The sequence below is a fragment of the Octopus bimaculoides genome, chromosome 6 (assembly GCF_046866305.1).
Source record: "Octopus bimaculoides isolate indiv1 chromosome 6, ASM4686630v1, whole genome shotgun sequence".
Lineage (NCBI taxonomy): Eukaryota > Metazoa > Mollusca > Cephalopoda > Octopoda > Octopodidae > Octopus > Octopus bimaculoides.
In genome coordinates, this window is record NC_142933.1 from 83,362,484 (window position 1) to 83,385,441 (window position 22,958).

A 22,958-nucleotide genomic window follows, 5' to 3' on the forward strand; every position below is an offset into this window, starting at 1 on the left:
TAGTAATATATCTACAATCCAATTTCTCAAAAATACCCCACATTTCATACTACGTCATGTTTTGAGAACCTCAATGTGACCAAATGGCAAACTACAAATGGTAACAAAATATCTCATAAATGAAACCCGATCATGATTCAAATAATCAAAATATATATACGATAATGTAGATATATAGGTCATGTAGTGAAGAATTTTGCATTGCAGTCGTGTGAACTCAGGTTCATTTCCTGCACGGCACCTCGGGTAAGTGCCTTCTCATATAGTCCTGGACCGACTAATGCCATGTAAGTGAATTTGGTTGACGAAAACTGCATCGAAGCTCGTCGTATATATACATACACTTATATGTGTTTGTGCGTGATTATGTGTATGTGTATGTGCATGTGTGTATATGTGTGTCTCTTTGTGTCTGTCCTCTCTGTTGGACAGCCGTTGTTGATTTCTTTATGTCTCTATACTGTAATCTAGTGGTTCTATAAAGTTCCAAGCTTGAAATATATACTGTAGTCTATTTTATCGACCAGTCCTACAAAGCTGTGCTCCGGCATAGTCGTAGATCAATTACTGAAAGCAGTGAAAGCATAAAAAAGTATACTTATTAAACATCTTCAGAAAGAAGTTTTGATCAAAGACATTCTATGTCACATCATTTCTGACTTAACAAATATTTCTGCAGACATTATTTAATACATACTTATAGTATTTTGTGAAAATAACAGGACTTGATAAGGGAGAAATATTGCTTGAAATTTTCTCCCGTAGATCGATTACTACATTGCCCATAACATGGTATAATATGAAATACTTGGTTTGTAGATTTTTTTCTATACCAAGAATAAATAAAAAACAGAATCCAAGTGGCTTATTACAGCTTTTAGTAGAATCCATTCTACTCCATGTTTCCAATTTAAGGATAACTTCCTCCACTCACCTAACTGGGATACCTTGAAAAGGGTCTGAATAACTCATAAAAGGTTTGTATTTTTTAAGGGACGGTTGTTGAAGCGGCTGTTGTTTTGCTCGAGAACTTCAGCGACCAACAGGCATACTAAAACAGTTTCAATCTTGACAATAATTTATCAGACAGTTTATCTAAGACTGCATTTCCTACTGAAATAGGATTTGGTGATGTGACTGGAGATATTTAGGGTTATTATTTATAGCATATTGAATAATCGGTTTCAAGATCCTTCGTTGCAATGTGTGATTTTTCTTGCTGTTATTTAAATTTGAGCTTTGTTGCAGTTTAACACAAGATCAGTTCTGGCACAACAATCACACGATGAAAGTAATTAAAATCCTGATTATCAGGTCTTCTTTCTGAAGTACTTTTCACCTAGAACTACGTTATCGAACTAGTGATTTCCATTTTAGTTTGAAGGGTATTTGGCTGCTATTTCTTATTGATATCGGCGTTGTTTAACAATTCAATTCTGATTACTCAGCCCTTTGATAAAGAGAATCCATTCTGTGAGTATTCCGTCTTTTTATGTTACACTAGGCGTACATTATTTACGTCATTCTTTTTAAAGATGATTCAGTAATTTAAAAGAAAATCACATGCTATTTAAGAACTAGTTGTCATAGATAGAATAATGGTGTTAGTGTAGTGGAATACAGTTATGTTTAATAACTGACGCATAATATTGCTAAAACCACGTCAAAATGTAGAGATAAAATATATTCTAAATATCATAGAATATTTTGTTGCAATTTTATGTTACAAATTATTTTTATTGACAAAGTTTTCAGTTTAGCTTTTGGCGCTGAACTACCTCTCTCTTAATATTCCTTCGTTTCTACTGCTTAGATTCTCGCATAAATGTAAAGAACTTCACTGAGAAAATATCTGGAAATTATTTACTGATGTAAATATGTGTAATTTGATATTCATCAAATCTTTTCCACGTATTGAATTAACCTGTCAAAAGCATCTTATTTTACCTTCATTGATATGTCTCTCAATATGTTTTAATGTATATATTTGTATATGTTTTTTTTGTTGTCTGTGTTTGTTTTGATATTAAATTCTTTAGAAGTGTATAAAAGTGTGTGAACTACACGTATTGCATTAACGATGACTCGTTAATATTTCATGAGCTGCTTTAGATACAGTAAAGTAGTGTGTATTTTGTGGAGAGTAAGAGAGGAAAAAAAGAAAGAAAAAGTGACAGAGGGGGAAGGGGAAGAGGATGAGATCGATCGTAATGATATGTTGATATAGAAAAGCATAAAATAGGAACGCATTGTTAAACGTCACGCATTTTCAAATATATTTAGCAAAATGCTTGTAGTCTTATAGTTAAAACTGGATGTATAATTCTCATATATGGCTGGAACAAAAACCTTTTTTTTTATCAACTAGTAGAATTATAGATAGGATAAATCTAAGTTAAATAATTTAGTCCCAATGTTTTACATGAGTTTAGCAAACGTTTCCATTAAAGCTGTCCAAAATGCACAGGCTTTTATCCTGTCTGCAAAGTAGGTTATATGATGTTGCAATCTGATTAACAGGCGGAACAAATATTTGGTTTGGAAAGAATGTCATTTGTATTGTACAATTTGGATAATGATATCTGGGAGTACATTTACACTAGATTTTTGGACATCTATATAACCAAGAGGTTGTGAAACGGTGTTTCTTGGATTATAAAACATATAATTCAAAGCTTTAGACACTTTAAACTTGAACGTCTTAAATATATGTTCATTTGATATTGTTACATACACTGTTTAAGAAAAAGTTAAGTTGTAATTTTCTAAATTTTAAAGCGTAATTCGAAATGATGTCCTAAAGAGCTCCTATCCAATGTACACTAGTGATGTTTTGTTTGATCTCCAGTGTACCACGAAGTTAAAAATCAGAAGAAAGAAAGAATGCCAACCGTTCTAATCCAACATGCAGAACCAGATAAAGAGACAGAATTGGAAATTTCTAGCATCCATATAACGTTACATCAAAGGGTTCCTGAAATTTCTAGATATACAGTTTTACATCTTTCCCCTTCCAATGATTTGGTCTCTCTGTAGGCGTTTGGTGTGATAGAATTAGCTTGTACCCCCTACAGTCAGCCCTTGAATACTTCTGATAATAGGTATGCTGAATAAGCCGCACTACTCTTAACCGACAGCTCATCTTCTTCAACGAACCAAAACGAACAGATGAACGCTCAAATATGGTCCCAGCCACCCAGTATAATAATAATAATAATAATAATAATAATAATAATAATAATAATAATAAAATACCTGGAAATAGAGGTAACTCGAATGTGGAATCTAAAAACAGAAACAATTCTTATAATAAAAAAAATATTCAGACAAATACATAACGAAAACACCAGAACTTACAAATATATATAACATACAGAAAATTGCACTACTGGGCAGTGCACACATCCTACGCAAAACACTTTCAATACAGTAAACATAAGAGCACCACAGCAAACCACAGCACATCCCCAAGGCGCATAGAGCTGCGCTCGGTAGTCAAGTGAAAGCACGTTATAAAAATAAAACTACTGAATAATAATAATAATAATAATAATAATAATAATAATAATAATAATAATAATAATAATAATAATAATATATATATATATATATATATATATATATATATATATATATATATATATATGCTTCCAGGTTAATGGTCGGAGATATTTTCGGGAAAGATTTTGCAAAAGACAACGTCGTCATTACTTGTCCAAACACTCATTCAAATCAATAGCGTTGACTATCATACATGTCTTTCACTATCCCAATTGGATGATTTACTTTTCATTTTTGCTTTTATCTTTTGAATGCATACGACACGTACAGACTTGTAAAGATCGTAGCACATTACACATGCTAAGTAAATAAATTAATTTATCTTTAGACCATGCCTTCGTGATATTCCAAATAATTTCGTGAAATGTATGTCAGAAAATTAATACAGCATGTCTTCTTACCGTAATGTTTAATCAATTAAGAACCACTAGAATTACAGATTTACTTATTCTCTTTTAGACTTGAATGATTGCCTTAAACGTCAAGGTATTCTAAAATATTGATTCCTAACGTTCATGCAAAGGGATCAGAATTGCAAATTATATTAAGTCAAGTATTTGATTGGCTGTTTGATTTATCATCTATGAAGAATAAAAACTAAAATCGACCCTACAGAGATTTGAACTCAGAATGTACTGAGCCGTAATCAAATGCTGCATATTTCCGATACTAACAATTCTGCCACATTTTGGCTATGCATTGTACCACTTAAGAAAAAAATCTCTGTCGTAAATAAGTTAATTAAAACACCCATTTAAATTTCAAATATTGCAGTTAATTACCATTTTACTCAATCGATATCTTTTAAGATATGAAGCTGTAATTATCAAACTTTTTGAAAGATATTGTCGTCTTCTATCAAATATATACATATACTTTCAACTTGTTACATATACGATTTATTCACACATTCTACCTTAGCAGTTTGGTATTTTTTGATATTTCAGAAGAGAATTTTTAAAACAGATTTGTTTGCCAACATAATAAAACAAAAAACACAAAAGTATGACACTGCTGCCCCTTTAATTTACTTCTATTGAACCTAAAAAATCTGTCGTATTAAATATAGGATACTAATAGACAATCAACCGACGAGTAAATATCTACCAATTTGTACAAAGTTTTAATACATTCATCTATGCTAAAAGGTCTTAGTATCACGTTGATTACAGATATATAGATATATTCATACAAAATCATTGCATGTTATGTATATTAACGTAACGTTCAAATATTTATGTACTTTAAAAAGTATTCAGTGTTAATTGCAATAACGGTATAATATTCCCTGAATACACGAAAATGTAGAACGTTTAGGTTTCAGGAGATGAAAGTGAGTTATGGCTTCCTTGTTTTTGCATGCTTGACAGTACGGTTATTTAAAAATGCAGTTCCTTTAATTGCATCAACATTTTTGCTTCTGTAATTTCAAGTTTTGCGATTTCACCAGATCGTTAATGGTGGAATACCGGGCTTTGGCAAAATGGTTTGATATAATTAACACCGTGAAGGAATGTTGAGGCAAATTTAATAATGTTTCGTTTGAATATTTAGTTATTCAATAGCTAACAAGAAAGATTCTATTTTGTCGTTTGGCAGCAATTTTTCCACAAAATCATAGCCTACGTGTTAAAAAAGACGGAAAGGCCACATTACATTATGTTCTTCTCGATATGCTTAAGAATCCAGATATCACAATAGAAATGCATTTTATTAGAGGTTTTCTCAGGTAGTGTTGATCTGAAGCTAAACAATAGAAACATCAACAGCAGTCCAGTGTTTCTACTGAGATTCAGTTCTATAATTTTCAATCCATAATACGTAAGTAAATTTTTTTGCTAGCCAAATAATTTTAGAGATGCTACATCTAAGATGATTATTTGTTATTTCTTGTCATAATATATGTGATTTTCACCAACATTTTAAAACTAAAAAGATAAGCTTTCAGAGTGAAAAAAGAAAGAAACAAACAAACAAACAAGCAAAGAAATAGACGTACTTTCACGAAATACGAAACTAAAATGGTCAATTAATAGTCCAGTTTAGATTTGTTCGAGCTAGTTTATTGAAAAAAAAAGGTGTTCAATAGAGAAGCCTCAATTGGTTCAACCGACCAGTATTATGTATAAATACTAAGAAAAAGTAAAAAAAAAAAAACACAAAAAAACCCAGAAAAAACGTTGGCTCTAAAGCATAAGATTGGTTCCAAACCATGAAATCAATATTGCTTCAAGGACGAATGTCCGACACTTCTCGGAAAACTGCGTAATTTCATGCTATGCAATACACAAATGAAATTTTCATTTCCAATCGGATTCATGTAAATACAAACCATTAGTGTGTTGCCAGCCAGTTCTGGTGTTCTTCGGCATTAATGTATAGAAATCTATGCAAACAAGTCAGATACTCAACTTTGATTTTCTCTCTTCTGTTTCCTAATCACCCGACAAAGGGTCAGACAAAGATCTTATTACATGTTTATTGCAATTTTGTCGATAGTGTTATATATATATATATATATATATATATATATATATACATATATAAATGAGTATATGCATATATATGTACATGTATGTACATACCTACATTTACCTGTATATATAGATGCATATCTATGTACAGGACGTGTGTGTATGTGTGTCTATGTCTATGTGTGAATGTATGTGTATGTCTATCTATGTATACATCTATATATATTTATACTCTCTTACTTGTTTCAGTCATTTTGACTGCGGCCATGCTGGAACACCGTCTCTAATTGAACAAATCGGGCCAGGACTTATTATTTGTAATCCTAATACTTATTCTATCTGTCACACAAATACACACACACACACATACATACATACATACATACATATATATATATATATATATATATATATAAATATATATATATATATATATATATATATATATATATATATATATATATATATATCAGATGAGCTTCTTTCAAATCCACTTACAAGGCTTTGGTTGAGCCGAAGCTGTAGTAGAAGACATGTGTCGAAGTGTTACTGAACCCGAAACCATGTGGTTGGGAAGCAAGCTTCTTACCACACATCCCACTCCTGCGCCTATATATATTTATGCGCAAGGAATGATTATGTAGGTAAAAATCTCCAGCCAGACGATTTCGGGTTCAGTCCCATTGCTGGTTGACTAAACCTTTGTGATTAAATTTAGTAGAAAGAATGTGTGTAGAAGTTATTCGTAGATATTTATATGTTCATATGTATGTGTCTTTGCGTCTGTGCTTGTCTCCTCCTGAATGCTTGACAGCTAATGTGGTTTGTTTGCATCTTGGTACCTTAGATGTTTGGTAAAATAAATTCATAGAATAAGTACCAGGCTTAAAACAATTCCTGTAACATATTTTTAAGACTAAAACTCGTAAAGGCCCTGGACTAGCGTGGCTGAGAAATGTAAAGGATAAAAGGTATAGTTGTGTGTGTGTGTTTGAGCGTGCGTGCGTGTACGTGTGTGTGTGTATGTATCTCAGTATGTGCGTACGCACGTGTATGTTTGTAAATCTGTTTTTGTTATAGGCCTTTCTATTTCTAGTACCTATCGATTCCTCACGTATGAAATGTAGGTCCAACTTTCATAAAATAATTGTCCCTGCGATATGTGTGATATCATTCAGATGTACTTTTGCATTTCAGCTCATAAAGCAATGTTTCCAATTATTTTATATTATTCTTACTTGGAGCTATTTCTTATTTAGTTAGAAGAAAATGCATTTGAAAGAAAAACATAAAAAGAAAACACTCATTCATTTTCAATTACTGTGGACACAAACGAAATATAAATATTTTTCTGATCGAGGTTTTCATACTTTGAAAAGCTTTTAAAGAAATGTTTTGAAGAAATAAATATCAAATATATTCCGCCAGACATTCACTAATGTTTCTGTTACTTGATTTAATAAATATATAGGAAAACATCTCAGATTTCCCTGTAGTTTGTCATTTATATTTTAACAAGAGAAGTGAAACACAAGAATATCTGTACTGGGCGATATAAGAACTGAGTTAAAATAACATAAAACTGAACAAAATTACAAATGAAGGTTTCAGAATTTTCATTTAACAGTATTTGATGCTCTTCTAATCTGGTTTATTTTCTTCGTTTACATAGCTCGTTTTCGGGTAATATTGTCATTGATTGTCAGACTTTCAAACAAGGTACGACAGTTAATACTCTTCATCGATGATATATTTTCTCCATGATGAAGGATATTGTGACATATAAGATAATAGCAGTGAGACTATACTTGCGCATTGTGTGACGAAACATTTGAATTTCGACCGTCCGGAGAAACAGCGAAGTATTCTCTCCTGAATAAACTCTAGAGGCGTGAGAGGAAAATAACACAGGGCAGTAGGATTTTGGACTGTAAACTGCGGTATACCAGCAAAACTGAAGAGGTATCTGTTAACTTATATTCCAGTGATTAACCTCTTCTCGAGAATGTAAACAAATGGCCAACAGGCTTCATTAATTCCTGAAAGATAATAAACAGGATGTCGGAAAGCTAAATAGTTATCAGTTCGGATATAATAGAGAATTTCAAAATCAAATGTATGATTTTTATACATTTCTTTCCTGATATAAATAACCGTATGTGCATGAATACGTCTTGTCAGTATGTCTAATGAGAGGAATTATTATCATACGCTGATAGATTTGGTCTAATGTCCTCATTTTCTAGTAAGTCAGAATGTTTCGGCAGTTTAGCCAATCAACTACTACTTCTGATGCTGTTGGCTCGCTCCGGTTCGCATAAGTACAAAAATAGATTGGAATAATTAAGTGTTGTAAAAAACAAATTGGCAGATTTGGAAGAGCGTCAGCTCAGATGCTGTGCAATAGGAAGCGTGTTAGTCAGAATCAATGGAAGATAGAGCAAATTAGTTTGCGGTACTCGTTTCTGCTCTTCGCTCACTCCATTTTTTACCTTTCTTCTGACAGGGTCGACATGGATGGACCATCCGTGCACGGTGGAGTTACAGTATTGTTATATGAAACATTGATATTTATGTCTTTCGTCTGGACAAACACTAAATATTTTGAATATCTTTTCGTTTGTCTCGTTTCTCGGTCTCTTTGTATATATATATATATATATATATATATATATATATATATATATATATATGTGTATATATATATATATATATATATATATATATATATATATATATAGAGAGAGAGAGAGAGAGAGAGAGAGAAATGCTGTTACAAGCTGCCAACAGCATTGTGAAAAGGAATGGTATGCAAGTACGTCAGATTTCAGGTCAATTCGAGAGGTGAAGTCATGCTTGCTGAAGCAAGAAACCTGTCGTCAGATCTCAAGGATTGTTAAACAGTAACTGACAGTGATCGGAGATAAAAATAGTGAATAAAGATTTGAAACGTGCAGTATTGTTAATCACAGAAAATTGGACAACTGAAACTGATTGATGCTTTGCGAGAATGATGACGGGGAAAGAAGATGGTGTAGTGAAGGAAATTCCTAGCAGAACATTGAATGAAAAAACTTCAAAATTAAATAGATCTTTGGAAGAAATTCTGTTAAAGTAAATGTTTGGGGAATTAGTTTAAAGTGGGGATATAATTAGCTTGTTACGAGCAAAGGCAGAATTACAAAAAAACACTTAACCGTTAGGTCAACGTTACTAAAGTGTTAATACGTACTATTACGAGTACTTGCTTACATATTATTGGTTTACTCCTATAAAAAGGGGGTGAGGAAAATTGGAAATTTCGAGAGCCTATTTCACTTGGATTAGTCATATGTTAGTGTTAGCATGTTCATAGATAATAACTAATTTAGGTACAAGAGTTCGCTGTTTTGAAAGGGGAGATTTAGGTAACACCAGTACTAGACCGGTGCTTTATTTTATCGATTTTAGAGGGAAGAAAGTTAACCGTGGCGAGTTTGTTGCTAATTTATTAAAAGAATTCTCTACCTTTTATCAGTGGTAGAACTAACTATTTTCTGGCGGAATCTAAGCTCTCAGGGAAAGAACATATTTACTTTCGATCATGATAACTCATTAAAATGTAAAACACAAATGGCATCATAAATCTATAAATGTAAGCCATAAGGTTTGGAGATGAACAACATATAATAATGCCAGGATTATTGCCTCGTTTAACAACATTTTAAACTGTTTAATACATAGAATTACTTGTCACTTAGAAGCTTATAATCACAAATCTAATTAGAAACACCTTTCTGTTCCAAGAAGGAACTACCACTCTCTTCTTAATGTGAATAAATATTGCAGTAGAAATCATTTTGTGAGAATTTTCAAGTGGAATGATCAGAAAATCTCTGCTCCACCGACGTCAGCATAATTCATAATAGGGTCGTCGAAGTGTCTTGATAGCAAGACGGTTAGTCAAGTAGATGAGATTAAAAATCGCAATCAACGTCGTCAGCATGATCTGTCAGACCTCACACTTAATTAAGAAGATTATTTGGCTCTATTCTAAGAAGAATTTCACCAGATTATTAACCAGGATTTGTGTCATTACAAACTACTGTAGAATCGTTGCTGGTAATTAATGTTTTTCATGAAAACCATTCGTTTCTGCAGCTTAAGAAATCATGACAGCAGTCACACCTGCCATATTTGCCTTTCTGTCTTTGACATGTCATGTTAGTGGTGGAGTATTTATTTTTCATACTTAAAACTTAGTGCTCAACTACTCTAATAAGACAAAGGTTTCAATGCTGGTCTAGATAATTTTGTCAGAAGTCAACTATTTGAATTTTGAAACGAGGTTCTAGAAACTAGTCATGTATATGAAGATTCTAAGAGAACAAGTGTTGTTCTGCATCGGTAAAGCATGGGAATAAAAGGAGAGTAATACAAATATTTCAAACAATCGAATAACGTTTATCACGTAAGAAATGATTATCGAAGAAATGAATATGGCCAGTAAGAAGTTTTCTCCCCAAACACATGGTTCCGGGTTCAGTCCCATTGCGTCGCAACTTCGGCTCGTGTGCTCTAATGTAGTGTCGGGCGGACTAAAGACTTGTGAGAGGATTTGGTCGATGGAAATTGAAGGAAGCCCGCCGTATATATATATATATATATATATATATATATATATATATATATATATATATATATATATATATATATATAAAGTGTAGTATATTGCCACTTAAGTGTGGCTGACCCCTAGGGGTGGATGTTACTGTTGCTTTTAGCCCCAGGAGGACATCTCCTCCAGCTGGCTTATCGACACACTACTGTGTCCTGTTTGCCAAGGGAAGTTATCCCTCCCATCATGATCTGTAGCACGAACGGACCCGGATTTCAGGGTTATTTCCCTTCGTCAGCGTCCGATAGCCACTGATCTTTGATGAGAGAGATAAATTCTTGGCAATCTTATATACCTTTTCGATATCAGTGAAGAATTTCACTGGAAAAGTATATATAAGATTGCCAAGAATTTATCTCTCTCATCAAAGATCAGTGGCTATCGGACGTTGACGAAGGGAAATAACCCTGAAACCCGGGTCCGTTCGTGCTACTGATCATGATGGGAGGGATAACTTCCCTTGGCAAACAGGACACAGTAGTGTGTCGATAAGCCAGCTGGAGGAGATGTCCTCCTGGGGCTAAAAGCAACAGTAACATCCACCTCTAGGGGTCAGCCACACTTAAGTGGCAATATACTACACTTTATCGTGCATTTACTGTTAATACTTCATTTAGAGAATTAACATTGCTTGTTTTCACCTTTTCAATATCAGTGAAGAATTTCACTGGAAAAGTATATATAAGATTGCCAAGAATTTATCTCTCTCATCAAAGATCAGTGGCTATCGGACGCTGACGAAGGGAAATAACCCTGAAATCCGAGTCCGTTCGTGCTACTGATCATGATGGGAGGGATAACTTCCCTTGGCAAACAGGACACAGTAGTGTGTCGATAAGCCAGCTGGAGGAGATGTCCTCCTGGGGCTAAAAGCAACAGTAACATCCACCTCTAGGGGTCAGCCACACTTAAGTGGCAATATACTACACTTTATCGTGCATTTACTGTTAATACTTCATTTAGAGAATTAACATTGCTTGTTTTCACCTTTTCGATATCAGTGAAGAATTTCACTGGAAAAGTATATATAAGATTGCCAAGAATTTATCTCTCTCATCAAAGATGAGTGGCTATCGGACGCTGACGAAGGGAAATAACCCTGAAATCCGGGTCCGTTCGTGCTACAGATCATGATGGGAGGGATATCTTCCCTTGGCAAACAGGACACAGTAGTTTGTCGATAAGCCAGCTGGAGGAGATGTCATCCTGGGGCTAAAAGCAACAGTAACATCCACCCCTAGGGGTCAGCCACACTTAAGTGGCAATATACTACACTTTATTGTGCAGTTACTGTTAATACTTCATTTAGAGAATTAACATTGCTTATATATATATATATATATTCTTTTATATGTTTCAGCCTTGAACCTGCAGCTATAATGGGTTAATGCCATTGTAATCACCTTTTGATTGGCCAGTTCTTTAGGTGTGGCTTTTAGAGAAGGAGGCAGCTCGATTTTGCTGCCCTGTTTTGAGTCTCCTGCATTGATATTGATTCATCTAAGATCTTGGATAATAAGAGGTCAAGTTGTTTCCTGAAAACATCTACTTCCACTCCATAGACATCTCTCAGATATTTAGGCAAGGAGTTAAATAGCTGTATGCCCTTGAATAAAAAAGCTATTGCAGTTCTTGGTCCTCGCCCTAGCTGAGACAGCTGGGACTTTTGGAAGAGAGCGAAAGAGAGAGAAAGAGAGAGCGAAAAAGAGAGAAAGAGAGAGCGAAAGAGAGAGAGAGAGAGAGAGAGAGTGTGTGTGAGTGAGACCTGCAACTGCATCCAGCTTGTATTCGTTGCATCTCAATAGACTGATGCACTGGAAAATCAGCACACTGCGACACAATGGGCTCCCTCAGCCAGATAATAGAACTATGGCCTGATGATGATGATGAGAAATGTTTTATCGAGTATAAAATGTACCTTCGCAGCAAAATAATAAAACTATTTTAATTAATAGACATGGTTTAAAAGTTCACCATCTTGATTTGCATTGGAACTGATTAATTCCGTTCGTTAATGAATGTACTTAATCTCAAAAGTGTTCTTGTAATTATACTCATTTACCAACTCATTAGTAGTTAAATTAGATGCTCTTTAGGACAATATATTATCTGAAAGAATGCAAGTACGTTTTGATGCATAACAAACCATATTTGAAATGGCTTTTCACTTGATATGTTTTGCCCGTCAAAGCGTGTAACGCAGTATAAATAGAGTATTCTGTTATTCTGATATTGTGTTACTTGTTTCAGTCACTTGATTGCGGCCATGCTGGAGAACCGTCTTAAAGGGGGCGCCGTTTGGAGGACAAACACAACACCAGATATACAGTCATGAATATATATATATATATATACATATATATATATATATATATATATATATATATATATATATATATATATATATATATATATATATATATATATATATATATATATATATATATATATATATAAAGAATATTATTAAATGGAGCAAAACGCATGTAATCAATAATTTCGTTTAATTCCTACATATGTTTCAAAAATTATATGCACCCTACTCCAAAGAAGTAAGTGATGCTGGTATACATATGATTTCATCATCAGTGAACCATACTACAGATGCAAGACTTGCGCTGAATGCTAAGGTTACGTACGAGGAATAACACTATATTGCCAAATTAAATGACCGTTAGAAACAAGAACGCTAGTTTACAGGCAGCTGTTTAGGGAGAGAGGCTACGAACGCTATACTAAGAGTTTAAATGAACCGCAGAAAATTAAAGTTAATAATAATGGCAATAACAATTTATTATAATGGGAAGGAGAAAGGGAGAGAATCCCATGAATTCTTTATATACGACTAATTATGTAAATAAACGTTTATAAGGAAGGAAAATTAAAGATGGATTGTAATTATAATTAACCATTAATGTTATATCATATCAAGTTACGGTAATTAACCTAAATTGACCTTAGGAATGAGAACCCAGGTTCGAAATTTCCCCAAGACACCTGATGAAGGCTGAGGGTATATCAACCGAAACGTTGTGTTAAAAGCAAACAAGATGAGGACAAATATCCGTCAAATGTAAATAACGTAAATAATGTAAATAATGTAGAAGAGAAAAAGGTGAAAGGGAAAAAAGAAGGAGTAAGGAACAATTAAGTAATAGAAGAAGAAATGAATGGTCTATTGATATAGAAGAATGAGGTGGGGTGAGCAGATTTTAGAATGGTCAAAAAATGCAATGAAAATTTTCAATAGAAAAAATAGCAAATCATGAACTTTACAACCATTAACACTTAATAGTAGAAATAGATGAGAAAATAAGTAGATAAATGAATATTGTCATGACAGTTAAAATAAATAACAGCAGTGTTACCAATTTAAAGGAATGTAGAAAAAAATAGCACAACAAAATATAGAATACTAAAAAAAGTATGTAAGGGATAAATTTAATAAAGGAAAATATATACCAGATAAATGTGTTCAAACAATTGAAGTGTAGGTCACAAGTAACAATAGAAGTGATAGTCATAAATAAAATAGATAATAATAAAGCAGAATAAGAATAATTACTCCTACTCGTGTAGTAGAAGATTAAATGTATGCACTATTCTCTCTGCGAATAGTGGAAAGAAGGGAGAAAGGTGTCTTCAAAAGAGGAGAAAAACATCTTCATCTGAGTGCCTCTACATTGTCTACAACAGAAATACGTCATACCACCGGCTAACCAAGCGTAACCAGTGGGAGCATAGCGCAATTTACAAGCTTTTCCTTAGCTTCCAACATGTAAATGAAGTGGAATATGGTTAAAATATGAACCCTGCAAATTTGATAGCAATACAAGAAATTATACACTCTAGTACCACGCCTATGGCAATATGTATAACAGTACCGGCTGCAGCAGCAGCAGTAGCAGCAGAAGTGGTGGTAGTAGTAGTAGTAGTAGTAGTAGTAGTAGTAGTAGTAGTAGTAGTAGTAGTGGTAGTAGTGGTAGTAGTAGTAGTAGTTCAATAATTGAAGACACTTTGCCTTAGACTATTAGTTTCTATAAAAATTATATTTTGTATCTTTCTGATAATACTTAGCTACCTCCATACACACATGCGTATATACATACATACATACACACACACATACATACATACATACATACATACATACATACATTTGCACATACACATACACACATATAAGTGTAGGTATTTATGTATATAAACAATTGTCTGTCACTTAGTAGTTGGAATTTGTTGTAGGTAGACCAATTTTTATGCCGTATACCAGACGGTGCTTACAACGCAGCGCCAATGCTTCTAGGAATAGGTAAACGTTCTAAAATATTTCCTGATAATTAAAATGTTCACACAATCTTTTATTAATGCTGGTAATATGAAAACTTCGTATTGTAATTGCATATATCACAAATTGTTTTTTATGTTTTTTGTCTTAATCAAAACTGCATTAGAGAAATATGATGCGAAATTTAAAATATTAAAATGAATTTTAAATATTTCAAAACATTAATTTCTCTACTGTTCATAAGTTGTCTTTGATAATACCTGCGTTCGTGATAATATCAGCTTTTGTTTTCAGACATAATTAATCTACAGCTGTATTGGTCAATGTTACCTTCCTTTCTTAAAATGGCAGAACGTATTTCGGCTGTTAAATTTAGCATGAATACCTACTGGGTAGTTCTTTCGTCTTTACCCGTAAATCATTTACGAAATGATTTACTGATCAGAGGTGCGGATCAAATATTTATCCGTTTTATGCCCATACCCAATATAATATTGTAATTGTGTAAGGACATTAATTTTACTATCAATGAAGAGCAAACCAACAGAAAGACCTCTACGTAGCTGCTTGCCTTGCTAGATAATACTTAAATATTTCGACTCAAACATCTCTTATCTTAATTTTAAACAATGCTTGACAATGCATTGTTTACCTGTGATCGTTCGGGTTTGGACACCTTTAATTATCTGCCCGCTTGATTAAAGATGAATCGTGTAAACATCAAGAAGTGACTCGAATTTACTGCACATAGCTTACATACAAAAAAATATATATATATTTACTATATGTTAACCTAATGAGCATTTTCTTTTTTTCTTTTTTCTTTTTCAATTTATAGATTTAAGCAGTACAAATATCAAGGAACCCAACCAGGCTATATACTGCCACAAGGAAATATTTTCATAGAATAAACTATATTCTTTGATTGGATACATCACAAACAAAATTGACATTTTACATTCTGAACACTGTTACATACTGGAATTACAATCATAAGTATTGGTATGTAGTTAAATACTTTCTCTTCTTATCACTACTTACAGAATTGGTTATTTTGTTTCAGCTCTTCATATACTTTTGATTTTGACTCTACGTCAATAATTTTCTTTGGAGAAAAAATCATATAGTTTACTGTAGTGAGGTTGTATGAGAATAAAAAACAAAGCATTTGCTTTTCATTGTATGACGTATGTCAGCACGGTCTAAGATTTCGTTCATCTACGTTCTATAAAATTTACCTTTAAACTTAAGAATAATGTATAAAAGATAGTAAAAAAGCACTCACATAATTTCATATATAGATGAATTATAGGTTTCACAATAGAAACAATCGAGAAAAAATTAATCAACGTATGTTTCGAAATATCACTATAATGTTAATGGTGGTATTCGTTCAACTGCATAATCGTTTCCTGAAATAACGTGTAAGCGGTTGAGTATTCCACACACACAACTTCCCGTAAAGTATTTGTTACGCTAAATCAACGCGAAAAGGTTGTAGCCTTTTAATTGCAAGAACGATCCACCGAAGGGGTTTCTGTACAGTTTCCATTAACTCGATTTTATTCATAAGGTACTGGTAGAGCCAGGTTATAAAATATATACAATAACGTTCTCCCAAAATACCACGATTTGGATTGAAACCAACGTCATGGCTGAGAAGCTAACTTCTTAGCTATTCGTCCGTGCTATCCTTGCTCTTTATAATAAAATGATTGCAAAAAAATGAAAGCAATTAAACTTTAAACACAAACACACACACACACATACACACACACACACACACACACGCACACATACATAATACATACATACATACAGACATACATACACAAAGACATATATATATATATATATATATATATATATATATATATATATATATATATATATAATACGTGGCCGGACATAATGCCGTTTGAACCTATTACCCCGTGAAATAACAGATATGTAATAATAATTTGCACAGAATTAAATAATAAAAACTTAATTTTAAAATGCTCATAAATATGAAGGTTTAAAATTTACTGGTTTTCAAAAGAATATAAGAGAAAGAAAAGAAATTGCTTTAACCGAGAATCAAACATATCAATGACAAATCGACCTCATCAGAATGATTCCAAAACATTTATGGTTTTAGCTCCAGTACTTCTCACATCCGAATACATGCATGATGATATATTTGGGCTAGTTGTGCTTTGCCCACATAAAACAGACATTCCATTGATTGACAAAGACACATGCGCTCGAGCACACACACACACACACACACACACACACACACACACACACACACACATATACCAACCAACATAATGCATGTTATGGCTGATAGTTGTACTGTTCTATTTACACCTTTACCAACACATATTTCATTGTTATAAAACTGGTATCTAACTGTATGACGCACGAACTATGGTCCACATGATATATACGCTCTTCGGATCTCTATGCTTTAATCAAACAATTACTTCTTGTAACTAACATCAATCGAAACTCTCTTTCTATTTAGATTATTTCTACACTGTAGACCTATGACATGTTCAAACTGAATATTGAGGATATCGATATCAGTAATCGTGGAAGACCTATATTGATAATGACCATTCTTTAATCATTGATTAAAAACCAAACAGTTTACACTTCAGTCTCATTTCAGCAGACTTATACTTTTTGCAAAGGTAGTTGCCACACATCTACTGCATTCAAATTGCTGTCTCGACAAGCTTTCGTTTGGTGTCTTTTTAAAAAATTTTCCTTCATCATACTGAGTGTCTATTTGCGAGGTTTTAAGCATTCATGTCAATCCAAGTACTGATTTTTAAATCCGGTATTCATTTTAGTGATTTATATGTATATTTATTACACTGCTATTTTCGAGGATATAAGCACAGACACAAACATACTTACATACATATTCACACACACACACACACACACACACACACACACACACACACACACACACACACACACACACACACACACACACACACACACACATACACACATACACACATACACACAGACACACACACATCACCATCCGTGGATGTCCTGTCTTCTGATTTCACGAACTTGTTCCTATGCCATAACCTCTCTGCTATAGGCCCAAGGACATACCAGAATATATTAGCCCGACGTTCCACTCTGAGAGTATAGGCTTTAATGCTAAATTCTTAGCGAAACATACCTGCTGGAGCCTTCTTTGAAACAAATTTGTTGTCATGCACAAAGAACAGAAGAAAAACGTAGGCTAGGATTGGGTAGAATAGATAGAGTTCAGATGTTGTTATAGGAATTAGTAGTATAGTCCATCTGTTATGATGAACACCTAATGGCAACAATATATCTACACAAATTCTGCATAAAACATATCGATCGATATAATTTAGGGGATATTTAATATCGTTTATCGCTTATTTGATGACAATGTTATTGTAGAATATCGATATTATGATATTCACTTTTATAGGAATCGTAAATAAAGCAAAGTAATTTAGGCTAAAGGTGAGTAGACAACAATTGCGAGAGCTAGCAATTTAATCACTGACTATGATTCACACAAACTTTTCCTCCTTTTCTTCTAGAGCAGGCGTTTTGTCATTTTTATATTTTTGCATTATTTTCAGTCGGTGGTGTGATGCAATATTGGTGCAGTGGTTCGAGCATATTCATCAATAATATGGAACCAAGAATTTATTCTAATCTTATGTTTATTTTCTTTTGCACATTAAACGACTAACCAACGAAATACAAGCCCATATACTGCTCTGTAGATCCCAGTACGAAATGATTGAGGTGTAATGAGGAATAAGTAATAGCATGTGGATCAAGGCTACTGTGAGATTTAGTATCGGGGAAAACGTCTCCTATATATATACCCATTACATTTCAAGCAAAACATACTCCCAATGACGTCAGTAGATTATTAGATATCTTTTCTTCGGCTTTATTTAGCCTCTTTAAAGACAACCAATAGCATGCCTCTCTGTCTGTCTATTAAATTATCTATCTATCCATCTATTATCTGTCTGTCTGTCTCTCCATATATATGTCTGTGTGATGTCTGTCTGTCTGTTTGTCTGTCTGTCTGTCTGTCTGTCTGTCTGTCTCTTTCTCTCTCTCTCTCTCTCTCTCTCTCTCTCTCTCTCCACACATCTCTGGACGAAATTGCGCGCCTTAGGTAATAGCCAGCCTTAGATGATAGGTGAAATGTCTTCCTAAAATGTATTTATTGCTTCTGTATAATATTGTTCAATATGTAAAACAATTCCCCCTGAAATATAGAGGAAGATTTACGCTTTTTTAAATATTTGTTTCACCGAAGTTCTGCATGAAATACGCCATATGTGAAAAGCAAATATTTCCTGCAGGCGAGTAGAATTAGAGTGACGTCATCCTTTTTATATTTATTGCAATCGCCATAATGCGTCGTCTAGAAAACTTTCCAGTTATGAATACCACGAAATGAAAGGAAGTAGAAAATATCTACCAATATTGTATTGTGTGAGTGCCATATCATAATTGCGTAACCATAGAGATTTTCATGTTAATACAACATAAAAACGAGGGAATGTACATACCATCAAATATACTGACTAACAGACATATATATATATTCGTACCTACACACACCTGCACACATATACACATGTGTTTAATGCAATGTTGTATTATTATCACTTGTGTATCACGCAAGAATCTTGTAATGTAGATGTGGTTGCGAGACATTGTTGTCCATAACCTATGTTAATACCAAACGAAGCCTTCATTTAGATCAGGTCGGGTGTCAGGCGGTAAATTAAAACTTTTAGGCGTACAAGGGGGTGCCCAAAAGAAACCGGTATTTTGCAATTTTATCTTATTCCCTTAGAATAATCACTCCTCGTGTAGTAGAAGATTAAATGTATCCACTATTCTCCCTGCGAATAGTGGAATGAAGAGAGAAAGGTGCCTTCAAAAGAGTGGGGAGAAAGACATTTCATCTGAGTGCCTGTATTTGAGCTCAAGTCGTCAGCTCTACATTGTCTACGACTGAAATACATCATACCACTGGCTAACCAAGCGTAACCAGTGGGAGCATAGCGCAATTTACAAGCTTTTCCTTAGCTTCCAACGTGTAACTGAATATGGTTGAAATATGAACACTGCTAATTTGTTAGCAATACAAGAAATTACACACTCTAGGACCACGCCTATATAAAGTATTAACAGACGCTCAGGGAACGAAAGAAATGTGGTTTTACATTTCGAGCAAAGCTCTCCTTCAGAAATAGGTGACAGAGGAAAGTCCAATAGAAAAGGAAGAGAGAGGGGAAAAATCAGCATCGATTCACATATGGTTACATTTTGAAATGTATACATACATACATACATATATATATATATATATATATATATATATATATATATATATATATATATATATATATATATATATATATATATATATATATGTATGTATATATATATATATATATATGTGTGTGTGTGTGTGTGTGTGTGTGTGTGTGCTGGTGGCACGTAAAAAACACCTTTTTGAGTGTGGTCATTGCCAGTACCGAGTGACTGGCCCTCGTGCCGGTGGCACGTAAGAGCACCCATTACACTCTCTGAGTGGTTGCCGTTTAGGAAGGGCATCCAACTGTAGAAAGTCTATCAGATCAGATTGGAGCCTGGTGCAGCCTCCTGGCATGCCAGTCCGCAGTCAAATCGTCCAACCCGTGCTAGCATGGAAAGTGGACGTTAAACGATGATGATGATGATGATGATGATATATATATATATATATATATATATATATATATATATATATATATTGAACTTAGGTGGGCCCCCTTGACTATCAAAATGATCGATGCTTTTTTAAGTTGGAAAGTAATCCCAAATTCTATACTGCATAGTGAAGTTGAATAATTTAATGTACCTTATTTAGTGTGACTAATATTACTCACGTCTACCCTGTGTATTATTTATTATTTATGAATATTTAAATTTCGTACTATCTCAATATAAATCCAATGTTTGTATATATTATAAATATTTACTTAATGTAATATAAATATGAAACTTATATGATGTGTTTCTTACGTACATAATATTTTTAATTGAATTAAACGTGGATAAAAAATAAATGAAACTTGTTTACACTTGTTAAATTAGAATTTCTTTGTAAAAATTACTTTATATGAAATATCATATTTACGTATTGAAAGGGTTAATGTGTTCAGATGAAGTTCAGTAACATGTTTACGTTGAACATTAAATGTGCAAAAGTTCCAGTATCTTCTTCAAAATAAAATATAATTTCATGAAGATTTTCAATTAAGATTACATATTCGAAATAAAAATTTGTAAACATATTTCCTGTTATATAAACATGCAATCCATGTATGTCTTAGTCAGACTTGGTGGCGAACGGAAGAAATATGCAAATGTTTAAAATTTTGCTTTACAGCCACGAGATCCACGTTTAGGATCTACTTTGAAGTATTTTACGGAAATGTCACTTTCTTGAGTCAACCTTGTGACTAAAGCTGAATAGTTGAAAAACATTTGGAAGATCTGCAGGGAGAATTGTACCAGTAACTGAAAAGATAAAGGACAGACACTGACACGCTGATTCGAATTAAGAGTTACATTAATAGTACATATATTTGTGAAACGCTCAGCCAACGTTTATTTAGATGCTGCTGATTCAGTTGATCAGACAACTAGCTCCTCAATGGAGATTTCACAGTGGTCATTATTTTACTACACAAAATGACTATAGCACTTGAACTGCAATGTCAACATAAATTATGTCTAAGTGTTGTGTTATTCCATTTTATAATATAATCAATAGTTATAGCATGATATCTTCAGACGAGATGTGACAACTTATCATCTGAAACGTTGTATATGAACGAACATAGCATGTTTAGATCAATGAAAGTTAATTTGACGACAGACAAAACCTTATTCAATTATACTTAGAAGTATTATTTGCAGTATATTCTCTAGATTCCAATACGTTCGTTTTTAGAGATCTCGCTCAATATAACAATGGTGCATGTATTTCCGTAAGAACCATTGTAAACTCTATCAAATTGGAAAGAACAGTAGGACATCCCTGAAATGAAAACAAAGTTCGCCTGAAGCTCGTTGATCAGTAATTCATACTAAGGATTCATAGAGTGAAAATTACGTTTGTTGGAAGAACGTCTTCGATAAGCAAAATTAGAAGGTAATGAAGATATTTTGTATTTCAACTTGCGATCCACGCGACATTTCAGGTGGACGCCATAATACTTTGCGGATAATGTAGAATTATGATTTTAGGGAAGGACGCTTGAGAATACAATGTTTTCAGTAATATTCAAGAGTCATTAAGAACTGAAATAGCAAGATATGATTTATAACATGATCAATTTGCAACATATTAAATAAACAAAACCATATTGTACACTCTATGTACATATACATGCACACTACATGTATGTATATATATATATATATATATATATATATATATATATATATATATATATATATATATATATAAACACAAACATATAAATATATATACAGAGAGAGAGAGAGAGCGAGAGCGAGAGAGAGAGAGAGAGAGCGAGAGAGAGAGAGAGAGAGATAGAGAGAGAGAGAGAGAGAGAGAGAGAGAGAGAGAGAGAGAGAGAGAGAGAGAATGAGACTTGCAGCTACTTGCAGTACTAATGGTCAATATTAATGATCTTGATGCTAAAAAGATCACAGCTAAAAAGTGTGTGGCTATACTCCATCCATCTTTTAAAGTTTTGTGAACACTGAATCTTACATACCATGTGATAATAATAGAGACCCCAAATAATCCAAAACTCCAACCTCTCAAATCGGCGGGAAGTCATTATAATCATTCATTTCAATATTCACATATCCGCTTGATAGTAACACTCCCCACTACACCGAAACTCCTAGCACAAAAGCAGAATGTCACCGT

The 22,958-nt window shown here is 33.4% G+C and overlaps 1 protein-coding gene across 3 annotated transcripts in view; it reads left to right on the plus strand.

Moving 5' to 3' along the window:
• Positions 1-22,958, plus strand: part of LOC106870527 (BAI1-associated protein 3) — a 1,021,331-nt gene that overhangs the window by 86,459 nt on the left and 911,914 nt on the right. For 2 of the 3 annotated variants that reach the window (XM_052968680.2, XM_052968681.2), the window contains exon 2: positions 15,819-15,982. The exons of the other annotated variant lie outside the window; for it this stretch is intronic. The gene's annotated coding sequence lies outside the window, so the exon portion shown is untranslated. The remainder of the gene's footprint in view (positions 1-15,818; positions 15,983-22,958) is intronic. 3 annotated transcript variants of the gene reach the window in all.